Source organism: Aythya fuligula, chromosome 4 (assembly GCF_009819795.1).
Source record: "Aythya fuligula isolate bAytFul2 chromosome 4, bAytFul2.pri, whole genome shotgun sequence".
Classification (NCBI taxonomy): Eukaryota; Metazoa; Chordata; class Aves; order Anseriformes; family Anatidae; genus Aythya; species Aythya fuligula.
Window position 1 is genome coordinate 38,495,600 of NC_045562.1, and position 20,693 is coordinate 38,516,292.

General features: G+C 35.0%; 2 long non-coding RNA genes across 4 annotated transcripts in view; one reads left to right on the top strand and one right to left on the bottom strand.

The window, feature by feature from the left end:
- On the top strand, positions 1-18,478 carry LOC116488997. The gene is made up of 3 exons (XR_004253233.1): positions 1-47; positions 15,407-15,596; positions 17,466-18,478. It is a non-coding gene; the product is annotated as an uncharacterized LOC116488997 (long non-coding RNA).
- LOC116488998 overlaps positions 18,456-20,693 on the bottom strand; it is an 11,063-nt gene continuing 8,825 nt past the window's right edge. For 2 of the 3 annotated variants that reach the window (XR_004253236.1, XR_004253234.1), the window contains exons 4-6: positions 20,323-20,560; positions 19,720-19,736; positions 18,456-19,609 (exon numbers count right to left, since the gene is read on the bottom strand). This is a non-coding gene — a long non-coding RNA (uncharacterized LOC116488998). The remainder of the gene's footprint in view (positions 19,610-19,719; positions 19,737-20,322; positions 20,561-20,693) is intronic. The other variant, XR_004253235.1, reaches the window with a different exon arrangement.

Consider the following 20,693-nt stretch of genomic DNA (forward strand, 5'->3'; position numbering starts at 1 on the left):
GATAAAGGAAGGTAAGAAAGTGAATTGATGAATGGAAAAAGGAAGAGGTAAGCTTAAAGGGGGGGGGGGGGGAGGGGTTGCAACTATATGGTTAAATAGAGTGAAAATGGAAAGAAAGAGGAATTTTAAAAGCCTGAATTTAAAGCCACATCATTAAATTTATATTTTATATGGGAGTTAAACAATTAATTGCTTAGCATTAGTTCATAATAAATGTTGCTATAAGAAATTCAAAATTAAAATTCCTTTGTAATTTTGCTTTTTTTTAAAAAAAAAATTACTTTGGATTTCTACAAGAATACTTAATATTATTTAAATATTTACCAAGTGTATCTGCAAGCAATTAAAATAGATAGCAACCAAGAACTCATACATTTCCTTATGTTTCACAGTGCACATAGTATGCGCTGTATTATAGTATGCACAGGTTTTATAGGAAGCAGATAAATTTCCTTGACCTATTGCTGAAATCTGAATAAATATATAATTATGGGTTTTAGAATGTTTTATTTATTTATTTATTTGTTTGTTTATAGTGGAATATTAATATGGTAAGCTTAAAGCAACATATTAGAAAACCTTTATTATATATATATAATTCAATTAGAATTTTAAAAGCTATCTTGTTTTTTTTATATTTTTTAATAATTATAACCTATTTTTTACTATAGCATAATGTTATATATAGTGAATATACATTAAAGTATGTAATTATTACGTTAGATATGCTTTATAGAATTGATTAAAAATGATGAAAAGTGCTCTAAAGACACAAGGTAGAGGAGTATTTCTTTCTTTACTACAGAACATAAGTGAGCTACAGAGTTAGCTGGCGCTATGGCAGAACTGCCTAATGCTTTCTCAGAATGTTATATTGCATATCTAAAAGTTTGTATACAGAATTGATGTGGAATAACTAACATGTTGCAGTTCTTAACTTACTTCAGTGTAACTTCAGAGGCAAGCCCCTAGGCTAAGCTGGTAAATATATCTTCACTGCAGCCAAACTTCCTACAGAAGGTAAATTGTTACTGAAGTAAATGAACATAAACAAATGATTTGTTGAACAGGAATGGAGTCAACTATTACAATTAAAGGTACAATTAAATGTTTTGTTGAAAAAGGAGTTTTAATATGAATGACAGATAAAAATAGGATTGATTCAGAACTTTAAATGCACTGAATGCTTTGGAGTGGTTTTTAGTTGAACAATTTCTGGTCATACGGAGAAGGCAGAGGTACCCAGTGATTTTTTTGCCTCCATCTTCACTGGCAAGAGCACAAGCCACATAGCCCAAGCCCCAGAAGGAAAAGGCAGGGACAGGGAGAATGATGAATTGCTGACTGCAGGAGAAGAGCCAAGTTCAAGACCATCTAAGAAACCTGAAGGTGTACAAGTCCATTGGACCAGATGAGAAGTATCCATGGGATCTGAGGGAACTGGGGGATGTAGTTGCTAAGCCATAGTCCATCATATTTGAGAAGTTATGGCAGTCCAGTGAAGTTCCCACTGACTGGAAGAGGGGAAATATAACCCCCATTATTAAAAAGAGAAAAAAAAGGAAGACCTAGGGAACTACAGGCCAGGCAATCTCACCTCTGTGCCTGGCAAAATCATGGAGCAGATCCTCCTGGAAACCATGCCAAGGCACATGGAAATTAAGGAGGTGATTGGCAGCAGGAAACCTGGCTGCAGTAAGGGCAGATTGTGCCTCACAAATCTGGTGGCTTTCTGTGATGGGTTTACAACAGTGGTGGATAGGGGAAGAGCAACTGACATCATCTACCTGGCTTGTGCAAAGCAATTGACACTGTCCTCTATGAAAGCCTTGTCTCTAAAATGGAGAGACATGGATTTGATGGATAGACCACTCAGTGGATAAGGAACTGGCTGGATGGTTCCACTCAAAGAGCTGCAGTCAATGGCTCGATATCCACATGGAGATAAGTGGATAATCTTTAAGGTTCCTTCCAACCCAAACCATTCTGTAATTCTATGAATATGTAAGATGGATAGAGACTGCCCCTGAAGTCTTATCTTCCAAAAAAAAAAAAAAAAAAAAAAAAAAAAAAAAAGACATGGACTTGCTGGCAATTAGACGTTTTGTATCCAGAGTTGTAGAATATCAGGGCCCATTCTCCATTTTGGTCTCAGTCACAGCATTAAGTAATAATACTAGTATAGTAACATTAGCATGTTTATCAGTCTGTCTATCTATCTACTTATCTACTTATTTAAGTCAGATCTGACATCAGTATTGGTACAACTAGAGGCTCAAAGTAGTATTCATAACACGCCACAGTTTCTTTGTTCTAATACCAATTGTGAAACCCCAGTGGGGGTGCTCCTTTAAAAGGTATGGAAAGGAAAGTGATTCTGGGTCTGTCTGCACATATGTATTCAGGATGGTGTAAATGACAAGAAACAGATCCCAGGTACTACTGATGCTCAGTGTGCAGACTGTGTGGGTATCTCCTATCTTTTGTTCTTATTCTCAAGTGTGTTCCTTAGGGGCTAAAGAACATTTTTAATGTTAATTGCTCTGCTGAGAGGGATCCTTAAAATTTGTTCTTGCACAATTACTACTCTACAAAAGCAATTTATCTGGTACTCAGCTCCATTGAAGCATACCTTACTTGCAAAAGTTCTTCAGCTTTATGCACCGGTGCATGGTTAGGCTAGGACTATCCCAAAAGGTACTGATTTGCAAATGAAAAATGATAGAAAACTTTTTACTGACTACCTGATGAAAGTGTTCTGATTTTTCAAAGTGCTGAACACCATTGTATTTAGATATGAAGATTTCCTCTTTACCAGTATAAATTCCTGACTTTAGGTATCCACAGTAAAAGAGCTATCTTTCAGCTTCTACTAATAAATAAATAAATAAATAAATAAATAAATAAGCAAGCCAATTAAGTAGTGCCAATGTTTTCCAAACTGATTTGCAACCACTTACAATACCAGTACTTGCTGTGTTAAAAAAAAAAAAAAAAAAATGCTAGCCTATTTAAAAGCAAGCCAACGGTACATTTCTGTTATAAACAATAATACAAAGTGGTTATTTTGAAAGGTGTCTGGAAATGTTTGTGCAGAGCTGGTGTTCTTCTAATGTTCTTTTCATAGTTTTCTTTTCTCTTCAGCCTAAGATATTTGGTAAATTTCTCAGTTTTGTTTACTTTGTATTTTGAGTCCTTACTTTACTGATTAATCATTTTGTTTGCAAAGCACATTTTTGATATTGAAATTTAGCATTACGTTTACTTTTTTTTTTTTTTCCCCCCTTTTTTCAGCACTTTGGGAGAGAAACATCGTCTGCTGTTCTGGACACTGTAACAACAAATAAGTAGCTTTCAATGCTTGCAAAATAATTTATTTATTCATAAGCAATAACCTGGCCTCTTTTTTGGAGAGCATGAGAAAATGTACTAATGAAAAAAAATATCGGAAATCCGTGTATCTATTTCACAAAATTGGTTTGAACTCAGAACAAGTACTAAGTGTGTACTGAAGGGTTTTATCTGTGGATGTGAGCATAGGCTCCTGTGTAAAACCCTCAATCTCTAAAAAATAAAAAAAACAAAGACTGAAAGCTTTAGAAAGCCAGCTTTAGAAATCTTCTGTTGTACTTTATCCTTAAATTGAGAGTTAGCAATAGAAATAACACAGCTGTATGACTGGGAGGAATTTACTTATTATGAACTAGTATTTATAATAGTTTAAAAGAAATCATATATTATTTTTTTATACAAGTGCTTCCCTAAACCATTTAAATTGTTTAGCTATTGGATACGAGGATGGCCGGCCACTGCTTAGAAATGGGGAAAAATACGAAGAAAGCAAACTTCTGTCCTAGTTTTGGGGAGGTCATGTTAGACACTTATATGGCATACTTAATCACAGATGGTCTGCTCAGAATATGAAATAAAATAGTTTTCTATTTTATAGTTTTCTAGTATGAGTCTATTTCTCATACTACTTAATTTTGCTTTATGCCTGACGGGTGATACTTTTCCAAGTTAGAATTTAGTAGTTCACTTGTCTTTTGGGATGCTTTTAATGTTGTTTTTTATTTTAGAATACAAGATTTTTACTTTTTTTTTTTCTTTTTTTTTTTTTTTTCTTGCAGCATCTATGGAAGGTCATTAAAAGTCAATACAGTATCTGCTTTTCTGTGCATGCAAACAGGAAGAACTATCTGGGGAACATAATCATGGCAAAAGGTCATGTTTGCCTTTTATTTGAAATACTTTTAGATTATCAAGTGGTTTAGAAGTCACTCAATCAATACCAGAAGTCAAGGAAAACAGTTCATTTTATCAACATTAATGTATTCTGAGCTTTCTAAGATTAAACAATATTTCCCTTGGCATTTTAATTGAGATTTCATAAAATTGATACTTTGGTTTATATAGTAATTGTATTTTAAGTTGCACTATACTGCAACAACAGCTTGAGGCACAAATGATTTAAAACATTCAAAAACCCCATAAGGACTCTTCCCCTTCTACCTTCAGAAGGCCAATGAGCATGGAAGATATAAGATAGATATAAGATATAAGCACTTCTCTATATATGCAAAAATAGTAAAAGGGTGCTTTGTATCCCCGTTGCTCTTTCAGCTCAGACATAGAAGCAGAATTCCCTACCATCACTATTTGAAAAGTGACATTTAATGAGCAAACAACTATTTTAGTTTTTCAGTCTTCATACTAATCTTAAGGCAATGACTATTTAAGAAAATGCTATCCAAGGCTGTGACTGACTCTGCACTGCTCTTGGTTTCTGTGCTTCAGTTGAGATGATTGCCAGTTATCTGATTTGGCGGGTGGAAACCTGAGAGAAGGTAGCTAGGGAAATCAGGGTTGAAGGCAGAAGGGTACACAGTAGCTATATTTCTTATTAGCAAAATTGCAAGACAAGGACATTTGAAATGTGCTGTGAATCTTATCTACCCCTCAGCGTGATCAATGGCAGATAATTCTTCAGTATTATTTATCTTTAAGCTCTGTCTCATGGGCTATTTGGAAATAGGGGTTTTGATGCACCCTATAATCAACCATTTTAATTACTCGAAGAACCCTAGCCATTATTAAGACACAGTTCTTCCATTATGCCTTGGCAATCTCTTTATTTCAAAAAAGTATTAAAAATATCTGTATTGCTATGCTATGAAATATGTGTATTCAAATGAAAAATGACTTGGTTAGAATGAATGTAAATGCTCAGCCTTGGTGAGCATTTTCTTAAATAGTCATTGCCTTAAAATTAGTTAAAAGACTGAAAAACTGAAATGGCTTATTAATGGACTGAGACTCCTTAAACTTTTTCATAATGGGAGTCGGGGGTGTAGAATCTTTTGAAAAACCTCACTAAATCCTATCTGCATCTTTAGGCACTTAAATGCCTTTAAAAATGTTTTCCCTATTGTATTTTTGTCAATTAACTTAAATTAGGAGGCTGCTATTGAAAAATATTCTAATGTCTTCATGGATGTAAGAACTGTACTCATAAAATATGATTGTTTCAAAGGAACTTAAAGACGCACAGGAATTTAACTTTTAGTGAGTATCAAATCAGCTTCAGAGATCTCATACATTGTATATACATTTTCCTATTTCACTACCCTGATTTCACCAGTATCCCTGAGAATTTAGAATCAGGCCCCACTGCTTAGTTGTTTCAGGATGCAGGAAGCAGTGCCCTTCAAATACAAGTTTTGCATTTGAGCTACTGCAGAAATATTTCTGTCCTTCTCTGTACATTTAGTTCACAGTGTAGTCAAGTACAGGGCTGGGAGTGTGCCTAGACAAATCTGTATGCATTTTTTGAAGTGAGAGAAGTTCAATTTCACAAAAGGAGAAGTAGAGAGAATAGATCTAGAATTGATTCTAGGATCTAGAATTCCCTCTCTCATTTATTATTATTATTATTTTTTTTTCTCCCAGAAGCATAAAGGGATATGGAACAAAGAACAAAACTGAAGCAGTCACATGGTGGTGACACCTCCAGACATGTATTATATGTAGTATTTATTAGTGTGTCAGTTGGCAAAAAGCACTGACGGTATGAGAATGAAAAACATGGTTTCTTCCCCTTCTCCCCCTTACTGCCTATGTGTCAGGATAGGACTTAATATTTCTGCGTGGTCTCAGTGAAGACTTTGAAGCTCAAAGTATCTTAATACCCGAGGAATAACTCTATCCCAACTCTGCAAAATTTACTGTCAGGAATAGGCTTTTTTTCTATACTTCATAAGGAAATCTTACTATACCTGCCTTTTAATTTCCCCTTTTTTATTTTTTCCTTAAAAAAAAAAAAAAGGAAAATCACAATTGTTAACTACTATCTAACATTTCATATTTGAGCATTTTATACTTGTAAACAAAGCGATTGAAAGGTGTCAGTTGGAAACATCATGTCTGCTGTCAGTGGTTCAGGAATAATTGACACTCAACTTACCTAGGGAAAGCTGCAATTATCCTGGCTCATTAGCGTATGAACTAAACCTGTTTGCTTTGTGTGTGTGGTTTTAGGGTTTTTATTTAACTCCTTGATGTAGAAGGTAAAAAGAATCCTAGAATCCTAGCAGGCTGTTGATATAAAAATAATACATCTGAATGAATAAACAAAACTTCATAACTATGAATATTTATCAGGTTTTCAAGTATTATAGAATCATAGAATCATAGAATATCCTGAGTTGGAAGGGACCCTTAAGGATCATCAAGTCCAACTCTTGACACCGCACAGGTCTACCCAAAAGTTCAGACCATGTGCCTAAGTTCACAGTCCAATCTCTTCTTAAATTCAGACAGGCTCGGTGCAGTGACCACTTCCCTGGGGAGCCTGTTCCAGTGTGCAACCACCCTCTGTGAAGAACCCCCTCCTGACGTCCAGCCTAAATTTCCCCTGCCTCAGCTTAACCCCGTTCCCACGGGTCCTGTCACTGGTGTTAATGGAGAAAAGGTCTCCTGCCTCTCAACACCCCCTTACGAGGAAGTTGTAGACTGTGATGAGGTCTCCCCTCAGCCTCCTCTTCTCCAGGCTGAACAGGCCCAGTGACCTCAGCCGTTCCTCGTACGTCTTCCCCTCCAGGCCTTTCACCATCTTCGTAGCCCTCCTCTGGACACTTTCCAACAGTTTCATGTCCTTTTTATACTGTGGTGCCCAGAACTGCACACAGTACTCGAGGTGAGGCCGCACCAGCGCAGAGTAGAGCGGGACAATCACCTCCCTTGACCTACTAGCGATGCCGTGCTTGATGCACCCCAGGACACGATTGGCCCTCCTGGCTGCCAGGGCACATTGCTGGCTCATATTCAACTTGCTGTCTACCACGACCCCCAGATCCCTCTCTTCTAGGCTGCTCTCCAGCGTCTCATCGCCCAGTCTGTACATGCAGCCAGGGTTTCCCCGTCCCAGGTGCAGGACCCGGCACTTGCTCTTATTGAACTTCATGCGGTTGGCGATCGCCCAGCTCTCCAACCTGTCCAGATCCCTCTGTAAGGCCTTTACGCCCTCATTTGAGTCCACAACTCCTCCAAGTTTGGTGTCATCAGCAAACTTGCTCAAAATACCCTCTATTCCTACATCCAGATCATTTATAAAAATATTGAAAAGTACCGGCCCTAAAATGGAGCCTTGAGGGACCCCACTGGTAACCGCCCGCCAGCCTGACGCAGCCCCATTTACCATAACCCTTTGGGCCCTGCCCGTTAGCCAATTGCTCACCCATCGTATGATGTTTTTATTTAGCTGTATGGTGGACATTTTGTCCAGTAGGATCCTATGGGAAACCGTGTCAAAAGCCTTGCTGAAGTCCAAAAAAATCACATCAGCTGGTTTCCCTTGGTCCACCATACGGGTGACCAGAGCACAAACAGAAAATAAATCAAGTAAAAAAATAAAACCAAGTCCCTTCGCTGACAACGTCAGCAAAGGGAATATATACATATATATATATATATTAATAGAAAGTCTCTTATAAAAATAATCAAAGAGTTAACTAGATTTTACGACTAAAGTTTAGCAAATCAACATTTACCACTAAAACAAACAAGTAAACAAAGTTGTCAGAATTGCTGGCAAAAACACGTAAAGAATCAACCCCACAATATTTATGGTGTTAATTCAAATTAATAAACTATTGCTTCAGAGGCAATATATATAAATGAAATGCTTTATTTCTACCTGTATGATATGACAAATTCAAAATTCTTTAGCTCCTGTGAAAAGCTGCAAGGTAGCTTTGAGGTTTAGGTTACAGACAGAGTTAAAAGTTCTTCTTGATAAAAGTTCTTTGAATTGGAAGTTGAAACTATGGAGATCTTTCCCACAAGCAATTACCATTTTGGATGCCCCTCACTGCTTTAGAGTTGCCTTTGCCTTTGCCTTTAGAACTGTACCATGAATTGAAGGCCATCACATCAATTTATAGAGCTGAATTATAACTTGTTTTGTATAATGAGCTTTCTTTGACAGTGGTGCATAGTCAAAGTCACTGCTCAGAAAGGATGACCAAGCCATTGCCTCTCAAGTGTAATGCATTTCATTAAAATGCAAGTCATTTCTTTAGACACACAGTCACCGAACTCCAACCTCTCATAAATCTTGTAACATTTCATTTCTTTTTCACGGCTCTGAAATCTTTAAATTGAGGTCTTTGGTAACTTTCCTCATAACCTCAAAAAACATATAAATTTTCTACTTTAGTCCTTTCTTTATTTTTTTTTTTTAATTTTTTATTTTCTTAATAAAGTGAGAGGGTATGCCAAAAAAATATGAAGATCTTGCATGTTGGTTAGACCCTTGTCATCATGTGTCTAAATCAACTCTTCAGTGTTTGTTGAAGACTTCCTGACATTCCAGTCAATTTTTCCATTGATCAATTTCATACCTTTGTTTGGGGTGATAATATCTTGGAAAAAGAGAAATATGTTTTTCTCATTTTCTTAGTTCATTTGTTTATGTAGCCTTTAAATAGTCTTCATTCATCCTTAGAGGTTATCCATCCCAATGCAAAAAGAAAATCAAATCCCCATGTCCGTGTTAAACATGATAATAGGGAATTATAAAGAAACAAGTCAGTTCCTAAAGTTTCTGCTCCGTCTTTATGAGCACAGCATTAGTTTTAATCTTAGTGAATACCAAAGAAATGACAATGGCAATGACAGATATCTATTTCTCTAACAATTCGTATTAATCTTCTCCTCCAATAATTTTATATTTTTATACAAATCTTTTCATCTTTGTGTAGCAATTTATTTTTTAAACTTCTCGTTCTGCATTAAATTAGTCTATCACATAAAATGGCCTATTCAGTGTTTCTTCACTGAGGGTGAACCTGGTAACAGATGACTGATGTTCACATTTACTTCCTGAAGTGAATTGAGTATTAAGCATTGTAATGCGTATTCCTATAATGTTATAGTTGCATATGTACTGTTGCATTCAGTACCCACACTTCTCAAGGAGCATTGGAAACCTATTTGAAAAATTCTTAATATTTAAATTTACATCCACTGCCACACAGTTCCACACAGTGAAATTGCCAAATGATAATCGCCTTGTATAGCTGAGCACAATAATGCATCATTTTTCCCATAATCTGCACAATGAAATGAGTTGAATAAGAATATAAGCAAAAACAACACAATATGTTGAAAGCTATTTGTATGTATAAGCGTCTCAGTATTCTGCTTGTACTGAGGCAGAAGCAGAAAAGACTCAGCAGACATTTTGTAGAAATATCTAAATTTACCTCAGCCTATGATTGCTTACTGCTTATGTACGGGGAGGGGGATTAAGTATGTGTGCCTATATACATCATATATATATACAGCATATCTATATAAATAAGTAATCCATGCAATGTGCCTAAATATGCAGATACAAAAACAGCCCAGGTGTGTATTTTTCCACAGGGTTGTTGTTTTAAGCTGCCTGGGGGGGGCAACTCTCCAGTCTTTGGAATTTAAATGACTCTCTGTGGAGACTCAGAACAAGGCAAGGACACTAACTGAAGATTAAGGTGGAGCAGAAGTTGTGCACATAAATGCATCACTTATTCTTGAACACTTACGTATGTAATTCTGTAAGTCAGTGGAGTATGTTTCACCATGCCCCAAGTAAGTAACTTCGTTTCTCTTACTTCGTAGGAGACAGACACTGAACAACATTGAAGATGTAATTCACCTGTAGTCTAGTTGGTTTCTTTCACTAGCAAAACAATTTACACAGTACTGTGTTTCATTTTAAAAGATGCATTATTTTTAATGTTATGTGATTCACACAAACAGAAGTCATTATTATTTAATAAGACTATATCAAGGAAAAAGGAAAATAGAACACAGATTTTGCTTTGATTTTTTTTTTTTTTTTTTTTTTTTTTTTTTAGTATAGCTCACAGCATAGTAGAAACGACTAATCAGTACATAGAGATTCAAGGTTGCTAGCAATTAATTCTATCAGCAAACTGAGCATATTAAGGGGTCTTGGTCAAATCCTAAGAGTCTTGCAAAAACTTAACTTAATCTTTTCCTTCCACTGAGACACTGAGAGATTTCCAGGGTCTAGACCATCATCTTACGGGAGAATATAAAATCCCTTTGCACTATTTTTTATCTCTTATGAAACACATATTAGACACCTATAAAAATAAATAAATAAATAAATAAATAAAATTACCCTTTAACCCTTCACATTTTGTTCTTTCATAAAAGGTATATCTACTATTCCTGTCACCTGTTCCTTTCCTTTCCTTTCCTTTCCTTTCCTTTCCTTTCCTTTCCTTTCCTTTCCTTTCCTTTCCTTTCCTTTCCTTTCCTTTCCTTTCCTTTCCTTTCCTTTCCTTTCCTTTCCTTTCCTTTCCTTTCCTTTCCTTTCCTCGCATTTCCTTCCCTTCCCTTCCCTTCCCTTCCCTTCCCTTCCCTTCCCTTCCCTTCCCTTCCCTTCCCTTCCCTTCCCTTCCCTTCCCTTCCCTTCCCTTCCCTTCTCTTCCCTTCCCTTCCCTTCCCTTCCCTTTCCTTGACATTCTGTTAGGTATTGCTAAGCTCAGTATGGCAACCCTTACTTTATATTTGTCATAACAGCATATTTGCAGCTATGTTCCTGTCACTTTTTAATTTTATCTTTCAATAAGAGACACTTACTTCACACTTTTCAGTAGTGTAATTTTACGGGCTGAGCATAAGCCTAATTCTACATAATACTGACAACACACAGCATTTCTCAGAGAATTAGTATCTTCACCCAGCTTCAATGGTGACTGCAGGAACTCAGTTATCTTGTCCTCAAGAGGAATATTTTATGAAGGCAAATTAATTTATAAGTGATGGCTCACAATATTTTAAATCTAATTTGTTTGAGTAAAACTCGAGCTACTCCATTAGCCCACTTCTTACTGGTCATTGAAATAAGAAGAGCCAGAAAGTGTCTTTTACTGGCCACATGACAACTAGAAATGATTGCACACATTTAGCTGAGAAGAATGTAGCAACATCTTCATCTCAATTTCCTTAAGATTGCACGATCATCCAACAATAGAAAAAAAAAAAAAAAAAAAAAAAAAAAAAGTCTCTAGTGAACCCACAAATGCCTCTGCCCATCTGTCGCTACTTTCCCCGCCTGCTCTCCAAATCTCTAATTTCCTTGTTTCTACACTGGCTGCTTGCAGAGCTGTCTGCTCAGGAGTATCTATGACCATGAAGCATTTCCACTTGAATCGCTTGACTTTCCTCTTGAAGAACTTCATTTCTTGCTCCTCATAACCCAAAGAGACCTTTAAAATAATATACCATTTCTCACTGAGATAAATGAAAATGAGATGTGAATTATCAAGATAGTGTGCACTTTATTCAAAACAGGATAATAATAGTTTAGAACATGGAATAAACATTTAAACAAGAAATTAATACACAGATTATCATGAAATTGGGAGGTACATTTTTCAAATTGTGAAGAATTTACAGAATCTGTTGATGAGTAAAAAAAAAAAAAAAAAGCAGTGCATCATTCTTGGCTATTGAGGTTATAGTGGCTATTGCAGTTATATATTAAATGTACTTTAAATGCACTTTTTTAGTATTTTATTATTTTATTTTATTTTATTTATTTTATTTATTTTTTCCCCTTTGTCTCATGAAATGTCTTTCAGTACACAAAAGGAGAAGTGGTTTCTTTTCTCTACTGTGTTTCTACATAACATGTCAATTGACTGTAGATTTTGGTGTGGCTGTAGTGTTAGAAGCAAAAAGTCTTATGTGGGAGAATGTTCCTGTGACTGCCTTTTTTACTAGCCTAATCATCAATGATTTATTATTGATATATTTTGCTGTTTCTGTCTTTTCAGCTATTCCACTGGTTCTTTTTGGTTAACCTGCACCATTCCAGTTATCCAAAGTGTTGCAGCAAAATCAGGCACTGGACAGAGTCTAGCACAGCCTGGGCTGGAAGGGACCTTGGGAGGTCTCCAGTCCTACATGCTGCTCAAAGCAATTACCTAGGACTTGCTAAGACTGGACTGTCCAGTCAGGTCTTGAAACCCTCCAAGCACCCTGGTAAAGCCTAGAGAGTCTCACAGCTCCTAACTTTCTCTGGTATTTCTTTTAAATTGCAGGCTCAAGCCCTTTCATCTTAAAATCCACAGTAACTGCACTAGCCAGATCTGTTTTTCTGTGTGCCCACTTGTCTCTATGACATAAGCTAAAACCTAAATATATTTATTTTTTTTCCATACAGTCCATATTTTCTAGATCTGTAGTTCAACCACAAATGAAAGAATTTGTCAGGTAAACATGTAGAAAAAATAATATGAGGAATGTTTGATAAATAAATAAATAAATAAATAAATACCAGTTCTCTCTGTTGCTCTTGATCTAACAGCTATTGTAACTTGCATTGCTGTGCTAGCAATGTAAGGTTTATATTTGTCTGTTTGTTTGTTTGTTTGTTTTTTTAAAGTTATAATCAGGTTCCAGGGATTTAGTTTTTTTTTTATCATGTATTTGAAAAACAGAATAATTCACCAAATTTCTCATTAGCTTGTTATTTAGTGGAGAGATGGGTCCACTGAAGCATTACAAAATCAGTTTACGTTGTTTTTTGATGTTACTGTTGTTTCATTATTAAATGATTTCTTGTTCTTATTTTTTTTCCCCTTAAATGAGATTATTCACATCCTTAGTAAGTTAAAAGATAGCTTTACAGAAATATGTGACCAGAGCCACAAAACTGAATTATGTGTGAATAGAATTTGAGGTTGTCTTCTTCTCCTAAACTATGGTTAGACTAAAACAAACTAAAATTGCAAAACTAAAAAACAAACACACACACACCAAAACAAACAAGCATAAAAGCTTGTTATACTAATGTAGAAAGAGCAATATTTTATAAATATCTGAAACTGCATTCTGCAATATTGGTAAAAGAAAAACAAAATTAAATTGAAGCAGTTTTAATCTGTGCTTTGCAAAATAAACATTTATCCAAGCAGTTTTTCATTTCTCTCATTGCTAGTTAAAGGAACTTTTATTTTTTGAAATCAGCAAGCAAGACACTTGTCATCTGACTGGAATGCAATCGAAGATTATGCTTTTAGCCATGCAACAGCAACAACAGGATCAAAGATGTAGAGCTTTATCATTGTTATTACTAAAGAAGTCAGACAGAGATGGTGTAGTAGGAAATAAAAGGTTTGTTATTACCTGCTATCAAAATGCAAACAGTTCAAAAACATTTAGAGACGGGAAGATCAAAAATTCCATGCAACTCATCCCCGTTAAGCCTTGGGGTTCTCTTTCCCTTTTTAAGTATTGACAATACAAATCAAGAGGGAGAAAGAAGAAATTGATAAGCATCGCTGCTCTATGAAAGCTCTATTTAATGTGTACGTGGATTTCCCAAGCTTTTTAACAGACAGAATTGCAAAAATAAGTAGAAAATTAGTTATTTGAGGGTAAATAATGATTTTTCCATCAGATTTTTTCTTGAGTTATGTTCAGGCATTTCTATATGCAGGTTAGTACACATAATAAATTGTGAACTGTATAGTGATTGATCAGACAATGGATATAGGGTTACTTCAGCTCCTTTGAGGCAAATCAGTTTTCTTAAGGGACCTCTTGATAATATAAGTATGTGCAATTGTAATAAAAAGCAACAAAAAGAAATAAAAATGTGAAGCACTGATAGTTTGTAACTTTTAGCATAGGACTTGTGTTTCTAAACGTGTCATTGTTTCTGAAAACCTGGAGTTGAAAATAAGCCAATTTTATGTCTGAAATCAGAAGGGTAAATAAATGATGTGTATTGAAAACCATATGAAGCAGTCTGATACTGCAAATGACTGATCACATGGTTTCAGCAGGAGGTTAGGAATTTAAATAGGAGTTAAGAACCCCTGCTGAACCTGGAACGTGTTTAACTTTATATACTTGAGCAGTATTTAAATCAATGGGAACTCAATAAAACATTAAGCAATCTCATGTTTAAAGGAATAAAGCTGAGATTATTCTTCTTGACTATGTGTGGTTACTAAGACATTATTTTATATCCTTTTATTTTTATATCCCTTTATTTTCATACCATTTAAATTCACAGTTTGGTTTTCTTTCTGGTTTGCTGAACTGAATAAATGTTCAGTTTATTGGTATTTTGTGAATAATGAGGTCCACTAGAACATTCTCATCACTCATAAAATATCAGTGAGCTCTATGTTTATTCAGCAGAATAAAAGGCATTTGAATTGAGTTGTTAAATGACAGATTGTATTGATATTTATAAGTGATGAGATCATTCAGAAGTATCATTTACCTGTAATAAATATTCAATACATCAGACATTATTTTTACAGTAGTATAAATACATATTATTTCACTAATTCACTTAAAATAGTAGGTTAATAATATATACAACTACTTCCCATACCTAAATATAGCATTTGATTAAAATACTTTTCTTGTTCATAATTTTTCACATAATCTAAAATTCATACTGTATTTTACAAGCCTATATGAATGTCATATGATAATTACAGCCATATAAACAGATAGATAGTGATACCATATGCTGATTAAATAATTGTCAGGTCATGATAGTACAGATGTGATTCAGGCAGTGTAAGGAAACTAAAATTCATAGCTTTGTCAATCACAGACTCAGCCCTACAGACATTGTCAAGCTACAATTAGATACATCAATCAGCAAACTCACTGCTTTAGATGCACATGAGAGAGGTGCCACAGATACAATTACATTATTTTACAGAAGTCATACACAAAGCTAAATGATACAGGATGGCACTTCTGAAGGAACTGACTCCAAAAGATCTGACCCAAGGAGCAACCAGTTTTTCCCTGCTCCTGGAAATGCAACCACACTGAAGACCTGCCATGCTGTTCCCAGGTCTGCTCTCCATGGAAGAACAGGGTGATGGCCACCCAGTTGCCCCGGCACTGCAAGCCAGCCACTGCACCAGCTCATCCTGCAACAGAAAGGTGAAAGAGGGCCCTCTCTGCTTCATCCTGGTCAGCCTAAGCACAGGTGTCCATGGTGTTCCCTGCTCCAGATCCCGAATAGGAAGTCAAAGCTTCAGGTAAATTCTGGTTGCATAGCCTGAAGTCAGCTTATTCTAGGTTAATATAATCTCTGTGTGCTATTTTGATAATTCATTTCTGGTAACTAAGAAATGTCCCCAGTATATTATAAGATGCAAAAGAATCATCAGAGCTACAGCAATTTGAGAAGGGTGGATAGACATGAACAATTCTAGCTTTAAGACAATAGGGCTGGTGCAGATTTCTGGTTTGAAGAGTCCTACAGGAATAACTAACGTCAAAGGAGAGTCTCTTTAAGCCATCATTAAAAATGGAAAAAAAAAAAAATCTGACCTGTTAATCTTTGATGTTTTTCTTTCATATCAATATATGCATTTGTACATGTTTATGAACAGTTTTGCTTTCTTGTTTTCTGTATAAAATTTAGGTAGGTGGCATGTCACAGTGTCACACAAACTCTGTGTTTGTGTGCAAATAAACAATAAAACACAATTACATGGCAGAGTTGTAGCACAACACATTAAATTCTCTTAACTTACAGCTTTCAATATTACACCCGAAAAAATGCAAATGTGTATTCTCATATCAAAAGATGCAATAGATAGTCAGATTATGACTACCAATTACATTCCAGATGCAAGGTTCCAACAGCAAATGTTTTTTTAATAGTCCATAAAATTTTTACAAGGTTTAGTTTGGGCCGACTTGCAGTTGTCTAAATTTAGTTTTTCTTGTCAAAAACATCCTTTTAGTGAACCACAAAATAACTGTTTTTGTTTGTTTGTTTGTTTGTTTTGTTTTGTTTTTCTTTTTAATCACTTTGAAGCTTTCAAAATTTGATACTGAAATTTACAGTACAGATCAGGAAGTAACAGAGAAGGTAGCACACAGTTTTTCAAAGAAAATATTCACTTATAGTGAAAGGTTTAGACTTCATTTCCCTTTATAATGTCATACATAAATGAGAAACAACAGTTTTGGCTATACTAATGTTTATTCATGATTTAATGCAGCAGAAAGGCCACTACTAGTTATGGAGGTATCAAGTACACTATCCATAAACATCTGCATTTGCATTTACATGTAAAGTATGGACTAACTTATCTAAAAGTTAATTGAGACAGTATCTTCATGACCTACAAAGCTTTGCTATATCTGATAGTGTAGAATTAAAAGAAGAAATGTAACCAAGTCTCAAATTATCAATGCTAGGTCAGAGACTTCTTTTTTATAGACTTTAGGTATACAACACTTCAGATTTACACGGTTTTGTTCCCAAATTTAAATAACACAGATAATCATTTGAGGAAGTGCTACCCATGATGGATTTATAGTGTTAGAAGTTCAAGAATGGTTGCAACAGTGTTCTGGCTTTAATTTGGTGCAATGGTACTGATTCTTTATGTGTCATAAGCAGTGCCACCAGTCCAACTACAAGATATCAATTTTATCACAAAAGCTTTAATTGTGATCTAAAAATTTTAATCTGGTACCCAACAAGTTCAGAAACTGCATGTCAGGAACATCTATACTTATATCTGATGCATCATCCATCTGTAACCTCAAATGTCATACCAGTTAGGGCTAAAAAGATACTGTCACCTACATTGATTATATTTTGGCTTTTTAAATGCCATTTGGGGCAGACTAAGGAAAACACTGTGAAGTTTTCCCCACGAGTATTTACCAAGTATTAACAAAACTGCTTAACTGTACTAAGGAGACTTAAATACATGTATATTAAAGAAGTTTTTGGCCATCAGAAGTAAGTAATGTGTGTGAAAGAACTTATTTAACTGATGATGTTTTTAATACCCAAGAACAGATTAGTTTCTCTACTATGTTGTTCAAAAACATTAAATTATTTTAATGAACACCTGACTCTCTTGCTTTCTTTTGTTGTGAAGCTCCGCATGCAACCAGTGTTCATGACCAAATCTACTCTTTGAGGGACCTCTTCATTATCAGAGCTTGTTTCATTCTGCTGGGTGTAAAGGACCACGTGGAACTTCCCGCAGGCTAGAGGTGGAAGATCCCGTCTCTCTCTCTCTCTCTCCCTCTCTCCCTCCCTCCCTCCCTCCCTCCCAGTCTGAACATCAGAGAGAAACTTTACTAATTGCTATGTAGATGTAATACCCTTTGTATTGCAAATCTATCCACCTATTATAAACTCCTTCCTCCAAATTCATCTGCAAACATTAAAAACAGTAATATTCCATTGTAGAAAGAGTAACAGAGCAGACAAACAAGAAGAATATCAAAATTGATATAGTAGAATAAATTTTGCCTCTGTGTTTGTTAGTTTAGTTTTCAGTATTATTGATTTTAATAGTTAGCCATAAAATCAAATGCAGCAAAAAGCTTCATATGTGAAGGGATTATCATCTCACACCAATCTAATATGCAAGTTTAGTTATCCAATAAAATGAATTACAAATAACATTTCCACAAGTCACTGAATTTCATAACCTTCAGTAAGATTACTAGAGTTATTTTTCACCACATCTCATCATGTTTTATTTATTTATTTATTTACTATTAGAAAAACTGTTAATATTAGAGCACATTTTTATTTTTTTTTCATTTTTCATTTTTTGGTTCAGGATATTGTATTTTTGAAGCAAGGAAGAGCTACATGATACGGAATCTTGCCAACTTTTGATTAACAATAAAACTGTTAAGAGTATTGGTCTGCAATATAATGATAAGATTAAACTGTGAAACAAGTTTGATTATAAAAGACCTGGTCTGAGAAAATGTAATCCTGATGTAAAATGCTCTATATTTTGGATGGGAAGGAATAATAAACCATCTTATGCATATACTAAAAGTTAAATATTCAATTATATTTTAAAAGTCATCCTTATCAGTGAAATACACTTGCTCTACCAAAATAAAAGTTGCATAATTGAAAATGAAAGTTATATCTGTGTCCTTCAACTTTTTCCAAGGTGCCTGTTGATTTTCTCCAGAAGAACACTTCAGATTACCTTTTTTTTTTTTTTTTTTTTTTTTTAGGGGGATGGGATGGGACAGGATGTGGGGGGCAAAACAGGGTGGGATAAAACCTTCCATTTTGTTCAGTCATTTCGCTCTTAACTAAGATATACTGATCATGTAAACCTTCTCCCATCCACATATTTCAAGACATATATTAAAACCGTTGAACTATGGATTTATAAACCATTTTCAATTCATTTTGCATATGGAAAAAATACAGCACACTAGTTTTCCACACTTGCATTCATACAATACTTTTTGGGTTTGATTAATCAATCAGTTTTGAGCATGTGAATTTTATGCTCTGTGTAAAAAGTGCATTCAGGATTTGCCATTGGCTTATTTGGGCTTTTATAGAGACAATGCTACCTCCTAATTCAGTTTCCAATACAAACACAATGTATTAGCTTCTGCAGAATGCTCAACAGTGGCTGTTTAAGTTAGATAAAAATCAAAACATTAAATTTGCTGAGTGGTACAAATATTTGACTGACAATTCATTTGCTCATCTCTGATTAACAATAGTTTTTTTAAAAACCTTCTCAAATCTAGAACAAACTCTAGGACTTAATCCTACTAATCCTTCAAAGCTGAAAATAAATAAAAAAATCATGCAGTTAATTTTGCAGCATGTCCTGTTGGTCATGCAGGTCTTCAGATTCACGCCTTAGAAAACAAAGTGGTAAGTTAACCAGTCTAGATGAAAGTACAACTGCATTTTTTTGGGTCTAACCAGGCAATATTATGGCTCATATATCTAAATTCAGTGGCATAGATCTAAACATTCTTGGGATGTAAACAATGTAGTGTTCAGAAAGAGAGATAGCTCTTCAAGGAATTTGAAACAACCGAGGATCACTGTGGCTCCGAGAAGTTGCTGCTATACACATCGATAACTCCTATGCTTATAACCCCCTTCCTACGTGACTGTTGGTTTACCAGGTATTACATTAAACAAATTCCTTCTACCAGAACTTCTTAATTTTCCTGTTACATCAAGGAATTCAATGGAGCTTTATGTTCAAGGCAGAAGTTCTCATTCATTAGGCACCTACGAACATTGCAGAAGACATGGTTTTAATTCAGCATCACTAGGTTTTCTTATCTGGTTGAAAATGTGCAAGTTCATTAAAGGAAAAATAAAAGGTTAAAAGCTGGTACCTTTCAGTTGACATCTTCTAGCCAAAAGATCAGTATGAAGCAATGGTGAGGGAAGAGGAAAAAGAATAAAAATTAAGCAAGACAAAAATAACTATAACTAGCCAAAAAGGGCAAAGATTTTATGACAAGTAGCTATGCACTAGTTATTTTGCAATTTTCCCCAGCAAGAAGGAATTGAATGATGGATGTAGTACCATTCTTCTTCAGACCATGAGAACATGCCACTTATTGTTGTGGACTAAGAAGCATCACTTCCATTAAAAGAAAGAATGTGACATTTTTTCTACCCCACCCCAATGTATTTTAGGACATACCATAATAAAAGCCAGAAAGCTAATGGAAAGCATCTAATTTTATGGTCTAGTACTTTTTTAGTTTTCAGGATTTCTAATAAATATTTTTGCTTCTACTCTAATTTTATTTAAGATATTGCATTGTTTTTGTTTGTTTGTTTTAATTTAGATAATGCATGTACCTTCATTTTCAAACAAAAACAAAAACAAAGCAAAGCAAAACAAAACAAACAGAAAATTTCCAGATTACCAGGCAAAACAATTATATTATATGCTGGTATTCTACTTTATAGATGATAGGTGCACTCACCATATTTCTTTCCCATTGCTTTTGTTCTCCACATCAGATGAGGAATACATTGGTGGATTTTTTTCTATGAAGTCTAGTTCAGAATACTCGACTCTTCATGTTATTCCAAAATTTCTCTTGGCATGCTATATTTCATGCAATAGTCTAGATATCACTCCAGCTATCTTTCTGCATGGACAGTATGTACTGTTCTAGTTTAATAACAGTTATTTTCCTTGCAACACTATATTGGTTCCAACTAAGAAAGAAAGCAGAAAGAAAATAAGCTTTAATGTTATTTTTGAGGTGGCAGAACAAGACACGTATGATACTATTTCTGCATGCTGGTTGGCCTTGATCATACTGTCACCTGCAGTATTCTGTTTTACCCA